The sequence below is a fragment of the Scyliorhinus canicula genome, chromosome 5 (genome assembly GCF_902713615.1).
Source record: "Scyliorhinus canicula chromosome 5, sScyCan1.1, whole genome shotgun sequence".
Classification (NCBI taxonomy): domain Eukaryota; kingdom Metazoa; phylum Chordata; class Chondrichthyes; order Carcharhiniformes; family Scyliorhinidae; genus Scyliorhinus; species Scyliorhinus canicula.
In genome coordinates, this window is record NC_052150.1 from 141,187,528 (window position 1) to 141,210,825 (window position 23,298).

A 23,298-nucleotide genomic window follows, 5' to 3' on the forward strand; every position below is an offset into this window, starting at 1 on the left:
GGAGGCTGGAGACCAATGCGGAGACCCAGTGCCAGTCCCTGCCCCACACTCTGAGGACCAGTGAGTGAGGCCCATACGGCCACCCAGCCTGCCATTGAGCGGTGCATCGGACTGCTCAAAATATGGTTCCAATGCCTCGACCATAGAACATAGAACATAGAACATAGAACAGTACAGCACAGAACAGGCCCTTCGGCCCTCGATGTTGTGCCGAGCAATGATCACCCTACCCAAACCCACGTATCCACCCTATACCCATAACCCAACAATCCCCCCCTTAACCTTACTTTTTAGGACACTACGGGCAATTTAGCATGGCCAATCCACCTAACCCGCACATCTTTGGACTGTGGGATGAAACCAGAGCACCCAGAGGAAACCCACGCAGACACGGGGAGGACGTGCAGACTCCGCACAGACAGTGACCCAGCCGGGAATCGAACCTGGGACCCTGGAGCTGTAAAGCATTTATGCTAACCACCATGCTTCCGTGCTGCCCCGGTGGTGCCCTACACAAACTCCCCGGAGGGTCACCTGCTTGGTCTGTTGTGTCCTCCATAACCTGACACAGCAGCAGGGTGACATGCTTGATGTGGGGGATGAGGAACATGTGGCCACCTCCGAGGAGGAGGATGAGGATGATGAAGAGGCACCAGACCAGCAGCGGCTGCAGGATCCCTGGAGGAACCGGACAACCAGCCAGAGGCTGCAGGACAGGTGGCAGCAGGGAGTGTGCGGCAAGTGGCACACGGTAGCATAGTGGTTAGCACAAATGCTTCACAGCTCCAGGGTCCCAGGTTCGATTCCCAGCTTGGGTCACTGTCTGTGTGGAGTCTGCACGTTCTCCCCGTGTGTGCGTGGGTTTCGTCCGGGTGCTCCGGTTTCCTCCCACAGTCCAACGATGTGCGGGTTAGGTGGATTGGCCATACTAAATTGCCCTTAGGGTCCAAATTGCCCTTAGTGTTGGGTGGAGTTACTGAGTTATGAGGATAGGGTGGAGGTATGGGCTTGGGTAGGGTGCTCTTTCCAAGAGCCGGTGTAGTCTCGATGGGCCAAATGGCCTCCTTCTGCACTGTAACTTCTATGAAATGAAAAGTGTGGAGGGCCAGGGGGGCCCTCATACTCACCCGCTTCACATAGGGCAGTGCCTGGCCCGTCAACGCTACCTTACCCACCCCTCCTCCCCCCATTGCCCACCATCTCAGGATCTGTGTTACATCAACCCATGGTGCTGGGACTGTGCCTTCACTGTCAGCGGGTCACTCTTGAGGGCAATGGGATGATGATAACCCGCAGAGAGCTGAGCGCTGGTGCTCCTCAATCTATGCCATAGTCTGATCCCTGCCTACCTGCTGAGGGGTTGCTTACACCCACCACCTACATGCGGTGTGCCTGGGCTTTGGGGGTGGGGGGCATGCCTGGAGAGATGGGCCAAGGTTTCATAGGTCGGTTTGCATAGCGGAAGCGTCATACTGGTTATGACAAAGGGTTTTTAATGTTTCACAAGTGTCCAATGCTGCCCCACTCTCCTGATGGTGCTGCCCCACTCTCCCCACCACCCCCTCATCCTTCCTTACCCCCGACCTACCCCCTCCCCCAGTGCTCTGTCAATGATCCTTGATGTGCTTAGCCTTCCTTGCTCTACCATTGGTCTAGGTGTGTCCCCAGGATGCACATCAGGAGTGGAGTCAGCCAGCTGTTTATCACATTCTGTGGCCTTTGAAGCCCCTAGTGGGCATCCTCTGGGGGCTCTGGGGCCCGAGGGCGTCATCAGAGGGGTGAAACCCGGGGGAGCTGGTGGCCACCATTTCCACTCCATGGGGCGGGTCCAGGTTGGCAACAAGTGCCACCTCCTACCAGTTGATGCCCAGGGACCACCTCAGGATGGAGGGCCAGTTGGATTATGCCCCGGCTTCCCCTGCGTCATCTGGCTCTGCCAGCCCTGGCGGCTCCACAATGTCTGCAGCATAGTGTCAGCGCCCTAAGCGATTCTCCTCAGTGGCTGGGTCATGCTCTGAAGCACCCCAGCAATGCCCACCTGCGACTGGCACACCTCACTCAGTGACCGGGACATGCTCTGGAGTGTCTCGGCAATGCCCACCTGAAACTGGGACATGCTCCACATCACCTCATCAACGTCCACGTGGGACTGGGACACAGCCCTCAGCGACTGGGATATGCTGTTGGGGTGCTTAGCCATGGCCGTCACTGACTGAGTAATCTTGGTCACCTTCACTCATGCGGCTGATGTTGTGCACCAGACTCTCCACTGTGGTCGCCATCCTGCAGTGTTGACCTTAGTGCCACGCAACGCTATCTCCTGCTCCCGTAGCCTCTGGGACTCATCCAATAGCTATGGCCCTGCTGGAATGTCGCTGACATCCCCCTCTGAATATTATAGCCGCAGCCTATCAGCTGCTTCAGCTCTGGGTAAACCTGGTCCAGAGGCTCAGCATTAGGCTGGGACCCAGCTTGGCCTTGGGATCCAGCAGACCCCTGACTGCTGTCTTGCCTGGGCTTTCTGTCTTTACTTGATGTGCATCAGCAACAATGTAGTGCTCACAAGAATGTGTCGCTGATGACTGTCCATTATTATCGCCCACCGAGGTGTGTGTCTCTGTGCTGGTGGAGGGTGGGGACGACAGCTGTGCTGTAAGTATGGTGGTCTCTTTGGAATTTCTCTCCAAGATGTTCGGCAGGGCCACCCCGGATGGGCCGGCACCATACGATGGCAATCCTGCGGGAGATAGACATGTGGCCAGTGGGAGGGATGGGTCAATCTGTAAAGCACTAAAATGTCCTGGTATTCTGGGTGGGGGGAGTAGATCCTCACTTCTGCACCATATTCCACCCTCAGCGTTGGTGATCAGTCTGTCCTCAGCCAACCTCCGACCTCCAGGACCTGTTCCACGTAGCCGGTGAGAACTCTGATGTTTGGTCCCAGCCGCCCATCTGAGCCCTCGCCCATCTGTGGTGGGCCAACATCTCCTACGAGGACACAGAGGGGGCATTGTGAGCTGCTCTCTTCGTTCAACGTGGATGTGGGGAGAGAGGTGGACTATAAGGGGGGCTGGGGAGCATGGGAGGATGGGGAGTATCAGGGTTGGCGTGTGCAGCACTGCTGGACATAGGTGGGCTGGGCACACTATGGCGTTGGGCAGAGGCTTTGCCAGGCACATGCTCGTGGAGGGCACGAGGGTGGCAGCTAGGTGGGGGTGGTGCCAGGGGTCCGAGGCTAACCCACCTGTGCGGCCTGGTGGAAGTCGTTGATCTTCTTACAGCACTGGGTACTGGTCCTCCTGGTGACATTCGACAAGCTGATGGTTGCGACCACTTCCTCCCAGGCTACCTTGTCTGCCCTGTGGCTGACCCTCCGAGCCCTTCGGGGGGAATAGGACATCCCGTCCGGTCTCGACCGTGTCCACCAATCTGACCAGGTCGGCATCCCCAAATTGTGGGGCTGGTCTCCTTGGCAGCGTGACTGTGAGCTGAGTGGGGATTGCTCTGCAGGATCGGTTTAAGTGCTGCTCTCCATCGTTGGCAGGGAGCTGGCAGGCGCGGTCCTGGTGAATCAGCCTAGGAACAACCGTTCGAAGCCTGTAGAGCCTCGTTAAGTGGCCCAATTAACGTTTGATATCAGTGACGGTCTCATTGGGTTGAGCGTTGGGAAGTTCGCGGCAGTCCCTGCTCGCTACCACACTTAGAAACTTTTCCATTACATCGCAACCAATAAATACCTATTCAGAGACTTTTCTCCCTGTAAGCAAGACAGGAAAATGGAAGGAATTGATAGGCAGGTAGTTTAATATCTGTGCCTTTTAGTTCATTCAGAAAGGTGTAACTTTCCCCACTTGGATCCCATCCATTCATTGAAGAACTGGTGGGAAACTTGTCACTTATGTGGGCGAGGCATGAATGAATTAAGTGTCTGCGCCAGTGTTGAGCCTGCCTTGGGATTTGGGGCCTTGGGGGCAGAAATCCCATCAGTCGAGAGCTGCCAGCCTCTGGTCTGCATTGCTGGCAGTGCCACCGGGAGCTACTGCCGGTAAAGCTCAAGTTTTGTTGCTGGATCCCTGAAGTTTGAATGAGGGTCATGGGACAGAGGCCATGAGATTTGGGGAGTTGGCTGGAAGCTAGAGCAGGGGAGTGGCTCTCAACGGCAATTCCTTATCTGATGCCGGGTCCCTCAATCAGATGTTAAGTGTTGAGAGTGTGTTTGCTACAGAATGGTGTCTCTTAAATAGGTCTTGATCGTCATCAGTAAGTTAACTGTAAGTCTTCATTAACAAGTAGAATTATTTACACATGTGCAGTAAAGGGTACAAGCTGGGAGCTAGCTCCATATTCAGATCTTTATCTGTCTCAGCTCAACCCCACACCGCCATTTGGGCCTGGGTCATGTGCCTTCTTACATCACTGTACTCAATCTTATATTAACCCTGCATCTGTCAGTACCTTATAATATACTAAGTATCTTTGAAAGAGGGAAGTGAGATCTCTCTTGCAATTAATTGGGTCCAGCCATCATGTTCCCGCTGTGCCAGGCTGGATTAAATTCAGCCGGATAAAATAATTTGGCGACTGGGAGAACATACTTGTTTTTAATCACATTACTTACTGTTACGCATAATTGAGGTGGAGGGAAGTGTGGAGAAAACAAAAGGGAAAAAGAATGAGGTGCCTTTCACTTGAAGCTATCTATTTGTGCTAAGAAAATGTGCAGACATCCAAAGATGTGCAGGTGAGGTGGATTGGCTATGCTAAATTTCCCCTTAGTGTCCAGGAATGTGTAGGTTAGGCTATGGGGTTATGGGGATAGGGCGGGGTGCACATGGGTGGAGTGCTCATTCGAAGGGGTGATGTGGACTCGCTGGGTCGATGGCCTCCTTCTGCACTGCACTGTTGCTTCACAGTGCCAGGGTCCTAGGTTTGATTCCCACTTGGGTCACTGTCTGTTTGGAGTGTGCATGTTCTCCCAGTGTCTGTGTGGGCTTTCTCCGGGTGCTCCGATTTCTTCCCACAAATCCCAAAAGACGAGCTTGTTCGGTGAATTGGACATTCTGAATTCTCCCTCCGTGTACCCGAACAGGCGCCGGAATGTGGTGACTCGGGATTTTTCACAGTAACTTCATTGCAGTGTTAATGTAAGCCTACTTGTTACAGTAATAAAGATTTTTATTATTATTGGTGCCTAATCCCACCATAATGACACAAGCCCCCAGAATGTGATCATATTCAGTATATCTGAACCCGAGGAAGGAAAACGAACAGACTGGATCTCAGAATTTCACTGAAGAAAGGAACACCTTTTTTTAAGTTTTAAAATGAAGAAAATAATTATTTAATCAGAATGGCTTTGGGGAATGAACCAATTTTAAAGAAGTGAACTAAAAATAAAACTCAATCTCAAGTGGTTTAAGTGATACTGAAGTTATCGATCACAGGCTGACAAATGAAGAACAACAGATTGCAGAATGGTAGCAGCAGTCAATATAGTCGCTTGCTGATAAAAGTGCTCACAGTCTACAACAAATTACATAGCCCAGCACATGCTAATTCAATCTTTCACCATCCAAAGATGAAGGTAGAAAGCAACACAAGCCCTCAAGGGCTGCAGTGATTACATTTCAAATCCTTTCGTGTCAATTTGTCAGGATGCAACTCTATTGGGGAAACTGGCGCACTAACTGCAGAAGAAATCATTTCAAATCTGAGTTTTAAAGAATACAGTGGTTGATTGGGCTTTATAGCAACAGGGATGGATTTGGATTAAATTCTGCATAATTTATCACACTAACAAAGCAAGAAAAGAGTAAAAGCAAATTACTGCGTATACTGGAATCTGCAACAAAAACAGAAAATGCTGGACAACCTCAGCAGGCCTGGCAGTATCTGTGGAGAGAGGAGGGAGCTGATGTGAGTGTGACGTGGAGTAATGTGACAACTCATACCCTCATTTTAGGGCAAGATTCTCTGGCCTCCCTGCAAAGTGTTTCTCAGCATCAGGCCGCCCCCCCAATGCCATCCATCAACGGAACTTCAGGTCCCACTGCTGCCAATGGGATGTCCCATTGAATCCGCCCCACGCTGCCGGGAAACCCAGGATTGGGGTGCGCCGTCGGCGGGACCGGAAGACCTCGCTAGCATGAATAGATGGAAGATCGCGCCCAAAATCTTTTTTTACCTGATTAGTTATTAATGGGAGACATTAAAAACATATCGCTGTAAGCTTAAATGTTTCAGTACAAAAGGTGATAATCTAGGATTGTTAATACGAGCTACAAGTAATTTTAATTAATTCTTGGCCATGGGGCAATTATTACACCCCACTCTATCAAGCATGTTTGATTCGAACAGACCTGCCGCACTAGGCAGAGCATCGAGTGGTTTACATTATCTGAGTGGTTTATGAGCTCGATTTTCGGGCCTGTTGGGCTTTTTGTTTCTAGGCCTTGGGCCTGGTCACGCAGACCCTCCTTTCCGCAGTCGCTACAGGTCGCAAAATGGGCTGGGCAGTGCTGTCGTGGATGCTGGCCCTCCTACAGAAAGTGTGCCCCGGTCTGGGTGGGTCACCGCACGGCGCAGGCCCGTGGCGTGGCCAAGTCTGGGGAAGGCCGAGAGGGGCTCGCAGGGTCCGCGGGATACATGCTAATGTTCTGGTAGGCCACCTCCAGAGAGGTGGCGAGCGTTACTGTTTCCTGCAGATCTTTCGCCCCATTTTCCAGGAGTCACTGCCTAATACAGTTCAATCGGATTCCAGACACATAGGTGTCGCGGATGTGTAGGTTCATGTGGAACTCCGTGGTCACATTTTGATGATTACAGTTTCTAGCAAGCATGGTGAGCCTTCCCAAGTTCTCATCCAGCGATTCCCCTGAGCGCTGCTGGCGAGTAGAGAGCAGATGCCGTGCATGTACATCATTGATGGGTTTTACGAAACACTTCCTCAGAATCTCGATCGCTGAGCTGCCGTTGGCCGCCTTCTCGATCAGGCCGGAGATTCTGTGGCTCACCCAGGCATGGAGTAGGCGCAGCTTGCAAGTCTCGGCGACGGGGTCTGCCGAGGAGTCCAGGTAGGCCTCAACACACCAAAGCAAGTGTTCAAAAATTTCTTTCACTTCTGGCGTACATGCATCCAGGTCGAGCTTTTCTGGCTTGAGACCGCTATCCATCCTGTCATAATCTGTTTATTAAATTGAGAGTGTACTCGTAAAATGAAGGCTTTAATAAACAGAGAACTTCGCCAGCCAGAAGATGAGTGCTCACTGAGCACCGCCCACAGGACGTCACCTTATATCCAGCCCCTGGGAGGTGGAGACGGAGACGGAGTCCCCGGGGTTCCAAACCCGGTCTTAAAGGGACATTACATGCATGATCTTAAAGGCACATTACCCATTCATCACAGTGTACTCATCTGCACCTTATTTAATTCAACAGATGGCTGATGGTTATTAATTCTGGCTTGTCTTGAATCATATTCCACCATTCCCAATGCAAACTATGTCAAAAGTTAACTTTGACAATATTAGCAACTGACTGCAATGCATTCACTTATTAAACTGCGATCTCTCTTAAAATTCTCCTGGACATCTTTTTCAAAACCACAATAGAGTTTCCAATATCCTCACTCTACATCTGACTCCTTGTTCCAAACTCAGCAATCTCCAATGGCTTAGGACTGCAGTACTACTTAACACACAGCAGTGTGTCTTTTTGTTTAACAGGGGATGAACATTTCATTGGATCAGCTTCTGTTAAAAATATCACCCTTTTCCTTTTCCCCATTGTCTGATTATCAGGATCTTTGAGGATATTAATGAAGAGGTGGAAAATATCTCAACCAGCTCTACATATGCACCGAAAGATTCTCAGTCTTAACTACAGTCCTCCAGCCACCTTTCAATGCAGTGATCTTTGAAGGTCAGTCCACCCATTTGTATAAATGACCTTTTCTCTAAGACTGGATCTCTAAGCCCATCAGCAAAATAAAAACTTAGCTTTGACAAAGAGTCATCCAGACTCGAAACGTTAGCTCCATTCTCTTTCCACAGATGCTGTTAGACCCGCTGAGATTGTCCAGCATTTCCTGTTTTTGTTTCAGATTCCAGCATCCACAGTAATTTGCTTTTAAAACTTATACTTCCTGCGCAGGCTTGCTGCAAGGTTCTCCAACCAATTTTGTTCAGCTAGAGAATCTATATTCCTATCTTCATTGTCAGACTGTGATATCTTGGCAGGACAGAAACACTAGTGTATGCACACGGAGTTCTAGTACCCAACTAAACTAATTTATTGTGGTTTTGGTTTATATCCTGACATACATACACATATGGCCACAATAATATAATAATCATATAATAATCTTTATTAGTGTCACAAACAGGCTTACATTAACACTGCAATAAAGTTACTGTGAAAATCCTCTAGTCTCCACACTCCAATGCCTGCTCAGGTACACTGAGGGAGATTTCAGAATGTCCAATTCATCTAACAAGCACATCTTTTGGGACTTGTGGGTGGAAACCGGAGCATCTGGAGAAAACCCATGCAGACATGGGGAGAATGTGCAGACTCCTCACAGACAGTGATCCAAGCCGGAAATCGAATCTGGCTCCCTGGCGCTGTGAAGCAACAAGGGGATGCTATTACACAGTGTATCATTTTACTTTCCGAATCTGGGTTCAAATATAGGCCATGCTAATGAGTCATGGCTTGAGACAATTCACACCTCTTTAACCTGGGGCTACCCCCATCTCTGGACCTGTAAAGACTTAAATTACCTGCAAATGCTCGCATTCAAAGCATTGTCTTAAATCTTTGACTTTGTCTATATATATGTTTCTGGAACATACCTCTTCATTCACCTGAGGAAGGAGCAGTGCTCCAAAAGCTAGTGTTTGAAACAAACCTGTTGGACTTTAACCTGGTGTTGTAAGACTTCTTACTTTGCTCACCCCAGTACAACGCCGGCTTCTCCACATCACAAAAGAACAAAACTATACTATGAATATGTAACAAATTTCCAGATGGGATCAACTTTGCAGCAGGATGAAGGACAGGCAAGAGGAGTCTTCAGACTCCATAATGGGCTATTAGCTGGTCAGACAAGGGTGTTTCAGAGGACAATGGATCTTGATTGAATCACCATGGATAAACAGGAGTATCCTGTTTTTTCCCATTAACGAGTTGGGGTCTGGATGTGACAATGGACCTTAGGCCAGTTATGGTCGTATACCTATGAGCCAATGCTAAAAGACCAGTATAAAGGAAGGAACATTGGAACAGATCTTCAGCGATAACTTGGGTGTCCCCCAGGCACAACCATCGAAAGAAGAAGGGACCCTGGGCTTCTAAGCCCAGAGATGATATCCACACCGAGTGATCATAGCTTGGCCAGCCTCCTTCACTCAGTACGGGTAATACCTAGAGCTCAGCTGTGAATCTGAATCATATTTTGTCTGAGAGAATTATGAATAAAATTGCATTAAACCGTGGACCTGTTTTGTCCTTTGTTTGCTTCATCAATAAAGACATCTGGGTAAAACGTTTGAATAATAAACTGTTCGAAGTGACTGAGATTTTACGGACACAACAGCTCCAATCTCAGTCCAAATTGGAAAGAATCCACAATGTAAACCATTTCAGAGCTTCACAGTGATTGACATTAAACTGGCAGTCTAACCTGGAGGTATCATAAGCCGAGAATAGAAATGTCATCCTCGTACAGTAGGTTGTAATGTCTTGAAGTTCAGAAAAATCTTATCATTAGAATATTCTGCACAGAACTTTACTCTGCTTCTAATCAATGCTGTATTTGACAATGGAGAGCTTAATGAACAAATGGATCGGTGTGACTTGTTCAGTTATATTTATGACAGCAGGTTAATTAAAATGATGCTCAATAGATATTCAAATTAGGAAGTCCTCACAACTGACTGCGAGAATAGTTAAGATGGCGTAGCTGTTGAAATCGGAATTTCTTTCTCCCAGCACAGCTCAATATGGTTAGTTACACCCCCGGAAATTGCTTTGTGTTTTATTGTTAAAGGCTTATGTAAGTGCAAATTGATATTGTTGTTCTGAAGTGCAGCCCAGAGTTTATTTTCTTGCCAATACTGAACTAACTGAGAATGCACAATAAAGGGGCAATAAAAATAACTTGATTTAGTTTACTGATTTTTTTTAACTATCCAACAATTCTTTACTGTTTATTTCACAGAATGTCACAGCAGGATTTCACAAAACAATGAACATTGTTATGTCCAGGATGGGAGGAGTGCACAGTTATCTAACCCCAATAGTTTAAGAGCTTAATTCACTCACCAAAAGGACCAATTATTTAACATTGCTACAGTTAGACCTAGAATAAAAGAGACTTTGAGCTGGCTTATTTCAATAAACATAAAATGGCTGATTCATTATAAAACAAAACTTTTTTAAAAAACAATTTGCAAGAATTGGTTAACGCTCATTTGTGCTCTGGGAGTATAACTTTCTATCCCTTTTAAAAGTACTCCAGCATGCAAATACACATACACGCACAGGCGCACACAAACAAAGGACAAATAGATAGGGGGCGGGATTCTCCATCCCACCGCACCAGTTTTTAAAACAGGAGACAAAGCGGACTGTGGGAACTACCAAGTAATCGCTCCACAATCCATCACTGGTATCTCTTTATTTAGGGGGTCGCTGTGGGGATCCCTTTACTTAGGGGGTCTCTGGGCCATCCCTTCATTTAGAAGGCATTATTAGGGGCTCTCTGGTGGGGGTCCCTTTATTGCGGAGGACTGAGGGGGGGGGGGGGTGGGTCACCTTCATATTGGGCGTAGGAAGAGACTCAGAAAATCCAGGAGTGTGAGGCTTAGTTGCACAATGAGGGGAGCTAAATTGCGATGCGAAGCAGTGGCCAGCCACGCGACATCCCGCTCAAAATGGCAGCTTGATAGCGGGATTCCCTGGGGAATCCCTCATCATCTTAGCCATGCATACATTTGCATGGCGGAAGATTAGAAATTGCTTCATCATTTGCATTCCCAGCGGGAGCGCAAATCAGATGCAATTGAGCACTGGTGTTAGAACATAGTCTGCCAAGCAAAGAATTTTGCTCAGTGTCTCCATCAATAACTTTATAAATTTGATCGCTTTCATTAAATCTCCACTTAAACTTCCTTTTTCTAAGGAGGAAAAACACAGATTCTGCATAACTGAAGTTGCTGAATGGAGAAGATATGGCAAATCTATTGTTGGTGCTGGTCATAAGGCCAAATCCCAATGTGGCATGTTGTTAACCTGAATTGGATAAGTCAGGTAATTTGTGGGTGAGCATCTGAAAATGGCTATGAAAGGTCCTGACAAAAGAGGATCCAGTGAATGGTCCCCATCATGGGTGCACAGGTAAATACAGCCCCCAGGAGGAGAGGGTCATGCCTGGGCAATACCCTGGCACTGTCAGGGCTCCTTCCCAACTAGTTCTTTAATATCATTAAGGTAGGGAAATCTGCCTTAACATGCTATGCTCTACAAGTGATTCCAGTCTGTAAATATGTGATTGACTCTTGAGAACCTCTAGGCTAATGGGAATTACAGTCTGCCTTCCATTCAAGAACAAATATAGTAACACCTGCCATCAGAGAATATTATATGGTGTTACGAACAGGAGGGTGGGTGGGTAAGTTTAACAGAACTGTTTTCCTCGTACTACCTGCCCGTAAACAAGAGATTTTTTTGAAATTAGTGTGTCTTAAAGAATTATCAGTGATGTATTTTCTCCCAATGCTTTGATCTTTATATAATCCAATTTGATTTGTAATCTACAGCAAACATGAATTAGGATTAACTCAGAGGGTTAGTTTATTTCACACATTCAATGTGAAAGGCAGGTCTTACATTTATGTTACAGGTTTGACGTTGGAAAAAGATTGTCTCAATAAACTCACTGACTTTGCTAGCACGGTTGGATTATCAAATACAAATGAAATTGGTCCAAACAGTCCCAGGTTGCCTGCAGTAGCTTTCCAGGCATAATGAGGTGGGACATTGCAGAAATTGGGAAGAAAATTATTTTTTTCAGGAGAAAAAGTCCAATTTAAAAGTTAAAATATATATAGTAATAAAGAAAAAGGCTGGAATCTTCTGGTTTTTTTTTCAGTGTCAACCTGAGTAGGAAAAGCAGCATGTAGCCCTTCAGTGCACTGCCAACTTTCCCCACCAAATGTTTAGACATTCTGAAAAAAACTCTTGGAGGTGGGTCCCATGACATCATGCTGGCAGGGTGGGCTCCCAATTTTCAAAGGGTGCCCCGATCGAAAAATTAAAATTAAAAAATGAACACACCACCCCCCCGGGAACCATCTCCAGTTTCATGGACATGGGAACCCCACACTCCCAAAGGAACATCCCACAAAGACCTCGCCAACTGAAGCCACCCTGACAATGCCAGGGTACTGCCCAGGCATGACCCTCTCCTCCTGGGGGCTGTACTTACCTCTGCACCCACGATGGGATCCCCATTTGTCAGAGCCTTTTGTAACCGCAGCCGATGTGACATTGCGGCACAGTGGTTAGCACTGTTGCTTCACAGCACCAGCGTCCCTGGTTTGAGTCCCGGCTTGGGTCACTATCTGTGCAGAGTCTGCATGTTCTCCCTGTGTCTGCGTGCATTTCCTCCGGGTGCTCCGATTTCCTCCCACAAGTCCTGAAATACAAGTTGTTAGGTAAATTGGACATTCTGAATTCTCCCTCAGTGTACCCGAACAGGAGCCAGAATGTGGCGACTCGGGGCTTTTCACTGTAACTTCATTGCAGTGTTAATGTTAGCCTTCTTGTGACACTAATAAAGATTATTAATATTATCACGCTAATGCAGGGGGAGAGGCGGCATTGGTGACATCCTTACGTCACGGGGGATAATCCAGTAGGGATGCCTCGTAATAACATTCAAATGTATGGCAATGGGGGCGGGGGGGGGGGGGGGGGGGGGGGGGGGGGGGGGGGGGGAGCGGGTTTAAATGTTGGGTTTGGTGTCAAAATTACCCATCAGTCATATCAGAATAAACAGTTATTGAGAATAACATATAAATAAGTAAGCTGAAATTCTAATGTCTTGAAGGTAACTTCTCAGAGAACAACAGGAGTATTGATTGGAGATTTCAGCTGTCTAATATAACAGAGAAAAGAACCTTCTAGATTTCTTCATCTGACTGGAGAAGAGACATTAGCACACATTTCAACACATTTCAGCCTGAAGATGAGCCAGTAAAACTAAAACAAATTCAAAGAGAAGCCCTGTCACTCTAGTATAACTGAAACCTATAAAAGATTTGTCTTTGCCACAAAATATAAAGAAGTAGGTGAAACCTTTGATCAGTTTGTCAGAAATGTAATGATAAAAGCAAAGTCATCTGAGTTTGAGTTTTGAAAGGCGTTATCACACCAGGATGTATCATGTGTAAGATATGCAGTGACACCATTTCAGTCAGATTTCTCCGTGCGTTGAGGACTAATTCTAACCCTGTCTACCTGGCACAAATTGACCAAGTGGGCACTCAAAGTGACTGCAGGAACTGATCTGCTGCAATTCTGCTGCCTTTAGAATCTTAGCCTGTTCTTTTCAGCAAATGGTCAGGGCACCCACCGAATCTGCTGAACGTATGCAGATCAGGTTCCAAGCTGGAGAACTTTGTGGACAAACCAGGACTTCCTTGCCAGGACAACATTGCAATAAGTAGAAGTGAGGCCAGAAGCTTTCTTTCTCTTTATTTCTTAATGGGATGTGGATGTTGCTGAGAAAGCTAGCATTTCTTGTTCATCCATAATTACCCGTGAGATGCTAATGCTAAGAAGCCTTCCTGAGCTGCTGAGTGTAATGACGTTGGGATGTATGGCCGAGGGCAATTAAGCCCATTAAGGAGGCCATTGCTGGTGATTTTACATGGCCCGTCCCCTTTTACGGTTGGTGGATAGGCCAATCAGCCAGGTGGCATTCATGTTTCCACAACAAACACATTCCAGGCTGGGATAAAACGGCCAGTGTGACATAAAATTAAAGAAGATGTTTGAGGGCAGAAGTTTTGTGAGGTCTGCTGGCAAGTACTTGAATTTGCAGCTCCGACACAGCGTGCAGTATTTCTTTGAGCTCTGATGCGACCATCAATTCACTCAGAGACACGAGTTGGAGTAAACTGTGGCTTTAATCGGCTTACAACTGAGCCTGCCTGCGACTGCACGATACTGAGGGCGGTCTCGCAGGACCGCAGCACTTATACTCCCTGAAGGGGGCGGAGTCCTGTACATGCTCCTCATCTCCCCCTGTGGGCAGAGCCGCACAGTGACTCACAGATGGGGCCCACAGGGACAACAGTAAGGTACAGTGTGAATTACCAGTTACACATTCACCACAAGCTCATTTCATTTATACGTACCGCAGCTTCCTGAGGCAGCTCCATGGCAGCTGTCAGTCACCAGGGAGGTCACTTTGAAATGCCCACCCTCACTTCGCTCGGTGTCCCATCCCCCCCCCCCATCATCCAGCCCACTGGAGCGCTGAGCCTTTACCAACGTGCGTTACATGCTGGCTGCCAGTTAATTAGCCAGTCAACATCAAATAGCGGTCAGGGTCTGATCACACCCAAAACGCATATCGTATCTGTTTCTGGACACGTCGATCATGCGCACCCGACAAACGCAAGCTTCAGACTATGGGAACATCACCAGCTGCAATTTCCCCATCAAGCTGAAGACTATCCTGATTCGGAACTATATCACCATTCTTTCACTGTAGCAGAATCAAAATTGTGAAATTCCCTTCCTAATAGCATTATGTGTGTATTTACATTACACGGGCCGTAGTGGGTCAAGAAGATGGCTCACCACCAGCTTTTGAATGGCAACTAGGGATGGGCAAAAACACTGGCCTTGCCAGCAATTCCACCTACCACGCAAGAATAAAAATAATCAGTGACCAAGACACTAAACCCAAGCTTGTTATTTCAAATACTGAATACAGCTAGTTCCTGAGGTCTATTATTTACAAAACTGGTGGTCAGAGCTACAAAATATAGGAGTGAAATTATAAGCACAAGATTTTTCCTTCAATAAACTCCTGGAAATTATGAAACTATGCCTAGCAGCAGTGAAATAATGAGGAACTTCCGAATATGAAATGCCAACTCAGACCCACATTTGATATCAGAAAACTAGTGCTACATATATTTAGATGCCTCATGCAGGGGCAGTGGACATTTCATGATTTCTGTGTGATAGTCCAATTAGGAAATGCTAATGGTACCTTCAACATTGCCTCAAATACAATTGGAGTAACCAGTCTTCACCAGCTACCACAAGAAGAGCATAGAGGCATGTCTATAAGTTTATTTGGCAGCCACTCAAGATTGAGGACAGCATCCTTCCACTCTGCTTCAATAAGCCCAATCTGCAGACTCCGCCACATGTGTGGCAAGTGAGGCTTGAAGAGTTGGGAAGATGGTTTGTTTGGAGGCTTGTGAACTTTGTTCGATGCCTCAACGTCACCTCTACCTATTCCCAAGGAAGTTTCTCGATGTGTTTGGTGCCTTCCTGAATAAGCCTTCTCTATTTTGTTCGGTCATAAGCCAGGGTCTCCCACGAGTTGCCGGGTACGTTTGACCTCTTCAAGAGTGTTTTGAGGACATCCCTAAAGAATTTCCACAGTTATCGTGGAAGTTTCCTGCCTTGACCGAGTTCCAAGTCGTGCAGTTGCTTCAGGAGATCTGGTATCAGGCAAAGGAATGGCGTCCTGCCCAGCAGAGTTGATTTTGAGCGATGAGTGCCTTGATGCTAGGTGAGTCCAGAAACCAAAGGCCATAGGGTGAGACAAAATACTTAGATTTTATATGAAGGGACCAATGTAGGTCATTATAAGTTATCACATTTCTGTAAGAAAAATAAGATCACATATTACTTAGAAAATAAGAATCTAAATGAGGCAGATGAACAAAGGGATCCAGAAGTGAAAATATACAAACCCCAAAAACTTATGGCACAGGTCAATAGGAGCATAACAAAAGCAAACCAAGCACTAGCATTCACCTCATAGGATAAAACTGAAAAATAACAAAGTTATGCTAAACTTATACTGAACCTTGGTATGGCTAGGCTTGGAATACTGTGTGAAATTCCGGTTTCCCAAGTAGGAAAATGATATAGAGGTGCTGGAAGCTGTGTAAAAATATTTTCAAGTATTACATCAGAAATGCAATGTTATTCCTATCAAAGAAGGATATACAGGCTGGCTCTCTTGTCACTTGAAAAGGAAATGCCATGTGATGTGTTGGGTACTCTGGATCTGTGGAGACTGCGTTTACCTTAGCAGTAACACATACAGGCTACCAACACTTGAAATAGTACAACACTATTTTATTAAACTAGGAACTGTTCAACATACTTTCACTGTGGGTCGACACTATGTTAGATTAAACTGAAGACCTATGCCTATCCTGACCAGTCTAGCCTATCACCACATGGTGAAGATCTGTGCTACAAGCTGTGAGCTCTGTCCTTCTCAGAGGCTGCATCCCGAATAAGCGGGAAAACTAGTGCCCTCTGGCTTTATAGTGAGCGTGCTCTAACTGGTGATTGGCTGATGTGTTGTGTGTGTTGATTGGTCTTGCAGTGTGTCAGTCAGTGTGTGTCTGCACCATTATATACTAATGTGTATATTATGACACCATTGGGGTGACGAAGCAGATGATTAAGGGTTTTGATAGAGTAGACACATGGGAGGTGGGGGGGGGGGGCGTTTGTTCATGGAGCATTGCTCAATGCAGCAACACACAGACCACATTGATTCGCCAGAGGCAGACAACAATGTGGGCCACAGGTTGCAGGGTTGGCGTGAGTTTTCTCACTGATATTAGTGACAAACACCAGGCAGATTACACAAGTAGAAGCCCACAATGCTTTCTGCACCCATAAAATCAACAAAGCCTGTGTAACACTGCCTGAAGCATCGCTACACAAATGAATTTTTACCCTGGGAGATGTGTTTCCACTTGGAGACATGAGCAAATCCAGAAGCCATCGATATAAACTCGTCACCAGGACATTAATTCAGGAATTCAGAAGAAACTACTTACAGAGGTTAGAATGGAAAACACTCTACTACAGGGAATAATTGATGTGAATAGTATTGATTTGTTTAAAGAAAAGTTAGGTAAGCATCTGAGGGAGAATGCTGTGAGAGTTAGATGAGATCGGATGGGAGGAGTGGAGGATAAATATCAGCATGGACTGGCTGAGCAGAATAGCTGCAAGTTGAATTTTGTATGGATGCTGCAGGTCCTGGTGGAGGCACCAGAAGTGGGTTCTGGTTCCACTTGAGCATCAATTCACCAGCAAAATGTGATCATGCAATGGTCAGCCAAATACATTAGGGGAGGCACAAGGCCTGTCCAATTATGTGGAGAAATGGAAAAAATACACCAATAGTGGGGTCAGCTGACTCAACATTAGGGAAAATATTCTGAAATGAAATGAAATGAAAAGCGCTTATTGTCACGAGTAGGCTTCAATGAAGTTACTGTGAAAAGCCCCTAGTTGCCACATTCCGGCGCCTGTTTGGGGAGGCTGTTATGGGAATCGAACCGTGCTGCTGGCTTGCCTTGGTCTGCTTTCAAAGCCAGCGATTTAGCCCAGTGAGCTAAACAGTCCCGCGTTGCTCCTGGCATTGATCCCGCTCTATCAGGAGAATTAGCATGAGAACGCTAATATGGGAATCACACCGGTTGCCTGACACTTTGCCATTCTTTGGCCTGCTCCAGCTGGCGTGATGAGAAAATGATCACCCCTCATTTGCATTCAGTTTCATTTCATTAAAGCCAAATGCAGCGGTAACCCGGGAGTCACCCACTACCCCTGCCCACTCCAGTGGGAAGTCATGCAGACGTCATTTAGTACAGCTCTACAAAAGCAGGGAGCTGGCACCATGGACACCGAGGAGGATCGAGGAGGTGAGAATGCCCCCTTCATTTGCCTCCATTCAGCTCATGGGCAATATAGCTGATGGCCAAGTGTTGTGATGGGGTGTGGGGGATCCTTCAAGGGGGCTGGGGTTGTTTGGGGGGCTGAAGGGGGTCAGGTCGAGGATCACCACAGGGCTGGGTGGTGGGGTCCTGAACTCTCAAGTGCCTCCTCAAAGGAACAGGCAGCTGTCTGAGGGATGATTTATGGACAGTTTGCTCTGCAACCTTTGATGCCTGAACAGTGTGCCTGTACGCGAGGTACATCAGTACCATAGAGGCAGCTGCCAACACTCAAAATGTAAAGAGCAGGGGTTCACCACTAAGAACCCTCTTGTGTCCAAAGGGTAACTTTCTAGAATAGTGGATGACACCTGAGCACAACCTCCCGAATGTTGGTGGCAGAGGCTTGGGATCTACAGGCTCCCGCTCTGGGTAGGAGTGAGTGTGCAGAGTGAAGGTTGCCAGCACAACTGGCTGGCATTCTGAGAGAAGGTGGAACAGTCATGTTAAGGGTGGGGGAGGGTTGCAACACTGATTCTTCGTCAGACTTAAAGACACAATGCAAGCTCTGGCAGCCCAGGTATTTGAGTGTGCTGGCATGACAGCAATAAGATCTCAGGTTTCTAAGGCTGGATATTAACAAGGCATGGTTATTCGTCCCCTCATTGTCTCTGTTAGACCTTGTGTCCCCTCACAGTCGAGTGAATCAGGCCGCTTCAACCACTTGAACATCATCATTATGCTTCAGCTGCATTATTCTCCAAGTCAGGGTCAGGAGAACACTCTCCCAAAGATACGGGCTGATGGTCGTGGACTAGGCAATGTGAATGGTGACCAAGGGCGCCAGGCACAATGATGGGTGGTCAGTTGCAAGGATTATGAGGACAAGGGATTGGAGGGAAGATTGAGGGATTTGAGGGTCCTGGGATGGAAGATCTAACTGATTGTCAGTCTCTCACTTTCTCCAAAACCTTCCAGATACAACATAAATGTTGAGTTCAATCCTGCTGCGGTTGCTGTCATTCTGATAGTTGCAGTTGAGGTGGGCAAACATGGCCAAAGGCATCAGCCTGGAGCCTGCACCATGGTGACAGGGGGCTGCTACACATGCTTAAGACCTTGCCGGCCATCAGGTTGAGGAGGGGGGCCTGAAGGGTACACCGATGATGATTAAGTATATGACTCGATAGTCCTACAATGAGCTGCATGTGCCACAGAAGAGTGTTTCTCAATGGGAATACAGTGTGGCTCCTGTGCCATGCGCTCACAGACATGGCACCCCATGGAGGAGGATGACACTTGCCCCTCATGGCGGTGAAGGCCAGAGTAGTCCTCAATTTCTAAGCCACCGAATCATTCCAAGGCTTGAGCAGGCAGCTGTGTGGCATTGTGCAGGAATCAGCCCACAGGTGCATCTAGGAGGTGACAGGCGCTTTGTATGCCCAGGCATCAAACTAGATCACCTTTGACCTGGACCAGGCCCACCAAGATGCTTGGGATTCAGGATTTGCGCCATTGCCAGTGTGCCCCAGGTCCAGGGGCCATTGCTGGCAAGCATGTTACCCTGAAAGCACCATGGCATCAGGGAGTGCCCTATATTAACAGGAAGAGGTTCCATTCCCTGAATGGCCAAACCCTGTGCGACCCACTGCCTGAGAATCATGCACGTTTGTGCCCGGTATCCTGGGAGCGTGCATGACCGCTAAATCTTGGGGCACTCGGAGATCCCCAGTGTCTTCGAGGGCCATCTCAGGATGATGTGTTGGCCATTGAGGACAAGTGATACCCGCTGAGTTGGTGGCTGATGATGTCAGTGTGGAGGCCTGAGATCGAGGCTGAATCCCGATACAATGAGGTCCACGTTGCCACCTGTTCTGCCATTGAACAGTGTATCGGTCTGCTGAAAATGTGGTTCTGCCGCTTGGACCCCTCTGACGGTGCATTGTAATATAGCCCACAGGGGGTCTCCTGCTTGGTGGTTATCTGCAGTGCCCTCCACAACGTAGAAAGCAGCGGAGAAACATGCTGGATGATGATGAGGAGGAGGAGGACCAAAAGAGGCTGGGGAAAGCCCGAGGAGGACCCAGAGGATGGAGGGCTGGCAGCGGCAAGGTTCTGACATGCCAAGAGGATGAGGGAGGCCCTCATAGCCTCCAGATTCGCATCTCAGGAGGCTATGTGTTCGTTAGCTCAAGACCACCCTATCACACACCCCTTCCCCGACCACCCTGTTTCCCCCTCCTCCTGCTCCATGGGATTATGTTACAGAATATCAGTGTGATGGGCCTCTGCTGGCACCGTCAGCGGGTCATGATTCAAGGCAGGAGATTGACGAGCACTCACTGTGAGGAAAGCTGAGGTGCTCCTTAGGTTCTGATTAAGTCTGAGTCCTGTCTTTCCACTGACAGCATGGTGACTCCCATCCTGATGACAGAGTCTGCATCCGGGACACTTTAATTTGGACCACTGTGGAGGAGGGATATACGTGTCTAGTGAACTGTAGGGCTTGCAGTCCAGGACGTCTGTGACTGTGAGTTTCCTAGCCTCTCACTGGTGGCATCCCTTGGAGGTCCTGACACAGGAAATGATGCCAGATAGGGAGAGAGGCCCACCCTGGTGTAAAGATTAAAATGACAGAGGTGTTGCATGTTTCAGGTGTGACATATTTTAATGGTGAACATTTAATGTGACTCATATCCACTCCCACTAACTACAAATATGGACCTCACCAGTACCCACTCAATGCTCTTAAAACCTCTTAATGACCTGTGGCCTATAGCTAGGTCGAGGTGTGTCTCCATGGTGCACATCAGAGGTGGAAGTGGCCTGACACCTTCTACACCCCATGGCCTTCGATGCCCTTGATGGTTGTCCTATGGAGGACCTGGTTCCAGAGGGCCCAGGCCAACTTACCAGTGTCACAAGTATCACCGTGGCATCCTATGCTGCCCGCTACCCTTGAGATATGCTTGTGTCAGGAGGAGGGAAGTCAGAAGGACTGGAGACCACTTGAGTCTCCTTGCTGAAAGGCCCCAGGATGAGCTCGAGTGCTTCCCTCTCCCTCAGGGTGCTTGTGAACCCTGGGTGACTCCATGGGATGGAGGGGCTGCTGGTATGAGATCCAGAAGTCTCTGAGTCATCTTGTGCATTCAGTCCTGGAGGCCTCCCATTGTCTGCACCATGGTGTCAAAGTCCTGAGCGATGGTGCCCTGTGACTGAGTCAAGCACTGGAATGCCTCAGAAATGTCTACCTGCGTCTGGGATCTGTCCCTCGGCGAATGGGATATGTTGTCGAGGCCTCAGCCTTGGCCATCAGAGACTGAGTCAGATCCTTGCAGTGTTGTCCTGGGTGCCATGCAATCCTGGCGCTATTTCCTGCACCTGAAGGCTTTGGGACTCCTCCAATCGGCTTTGGCATGACAGGAATATTGCTGATACCTCCTCCTGAATCTCACGGCTCCTGGCTTATTATCTCTTGCAGCTCAAGGAGAACCTTATCCAGAGGCCGGTATCTGGTTGGGGCCCAGCTGTCCTGGGATCCAGAAGGCTTTCGACTGCTGTCTCCCCTGGAGGTTCCTCCACCTGATGTGCATGAGAAGCTGTATGTTGCTCACCAGATAGTGACCCAGAAGCCTATCACCCACCGAGGTGTGTGTCTATGTGATGATGGAAGGTGCGGGTTATTAATCACTATTATCTTATAATTTTAATATTAGTATTTTACTATTGATGCTTGAATTTTTTATCCAAGGGCTGTAATAAATAAAATCTATGACAATTTACTGTGAAATGCATGTGGAAATCATCAGACATATCCAGAAAGGGCAGTGCAGCGGGAATGTAAATTCAACAATCACTTATGGGTATGGTCTGCCATGCCTTAGTGAATAGACCTCTCACCTTTTCGTGTCAGAAGGTTGTGGGTTCAATTCCCATTCCAAGGACTTGAGCATAAAAATCTAGGCTGTCACTCCACTTTGGTACTGGGGGAGGGCTCCACAGTAGGAAGCGTCATCTTTGGTTGAAACATTAAACAGAGGCCCCATCTGCTCTCTCAGGAGGAGGCAGAATATCCCACAACACTCTTTTAAGGAAAACAAAAGTTATCCTTGGTGTCCAAGCTAATACTTATCCTTCAATCAATGTCATTAAAAGAAATGATTTGGTCATTATCACATTGCTGTTAATGGGAGTTTGGTGTGTGCATATGAACTCCCCTATTCCCCATAATAACAATGGCCAAACTTCAAAAGTCCTTCATGCCTGTAAAGTGCTTTGAGACAACCTGGAGTCATGAAATGTGCTATATAAATATAAATAATTCTTTGAAAACCTCCTCGTTGTTGGAGTTAACATCCTCATGAGACATAACTCTAAACTTTCAACCCATCTTATAATGGAATTTGTCCATGTAGCACAAAGCTATTTATAACTCAAAAGTAATTGGGGCAATTTTAAAAACTTGCCACCCTCCGTGGATTGCTCAAGGCTGCAATGGAAATAGATGGCTTCAAACAAGGATACTATATTTAATATATAAGAAAAATTAAAATAGCTACAAAGTTAATATTTGGAATTTCTTAATTTTGGAAATTTGGTCTGTAATTAGATAGTATATTTAGAATACTCACTTAACCATTCCTGTCAGGAATGTTAAAAGATTTTTGTTGTGATATATCCACTCGGAGTGAATTTTAATGGGGTTTCTTTCCCCACTCATCCATTGGAACAGTTGTCAGAATGATGCAGAATTCCAGGAAATACAAGCTTCTTTCCAGAATATCAATGAGTCTTCAGCCAAAGTTAAAGGCAGGCAAGTTGGAGAACTCCCATGGTAATTCAGCCTCTAGAACTTTAGAAAGATATAAATATTTTTCATGCAGCATATTTGATATGATCCCTCAAAGCCTTGGGTACAAACATGCAATAACACAAGGACCTGCCTTATACAGCATGAGAGCTACACACAAAAATGCTCTTCGCACTCCTCTCCTTACCCACATGCTGACCAGCAAATTTCAAAGAGCAGGAAAAAGCAGAGAAAAAAGAAGATAACTTCAGGAAAAAAATCAGAAAATTTTCCCTCCCACGCCCTGGCAATCAACGAGGTTTGAGGAAACCACAGTCATTGTGTGGCACACTGCTCCATAGCCATCTACCTTTAAAATGCAATTATGGTGGCCACTCCTAGGAACTTCCCAAGTTTCCATTTGTATGATTGCAGTGCATCCTTAAGCACAGCATGTACCAAACCTTTTTCCCAAGATTGACAATTTCATTTCACTTCAGGCTTGAATGG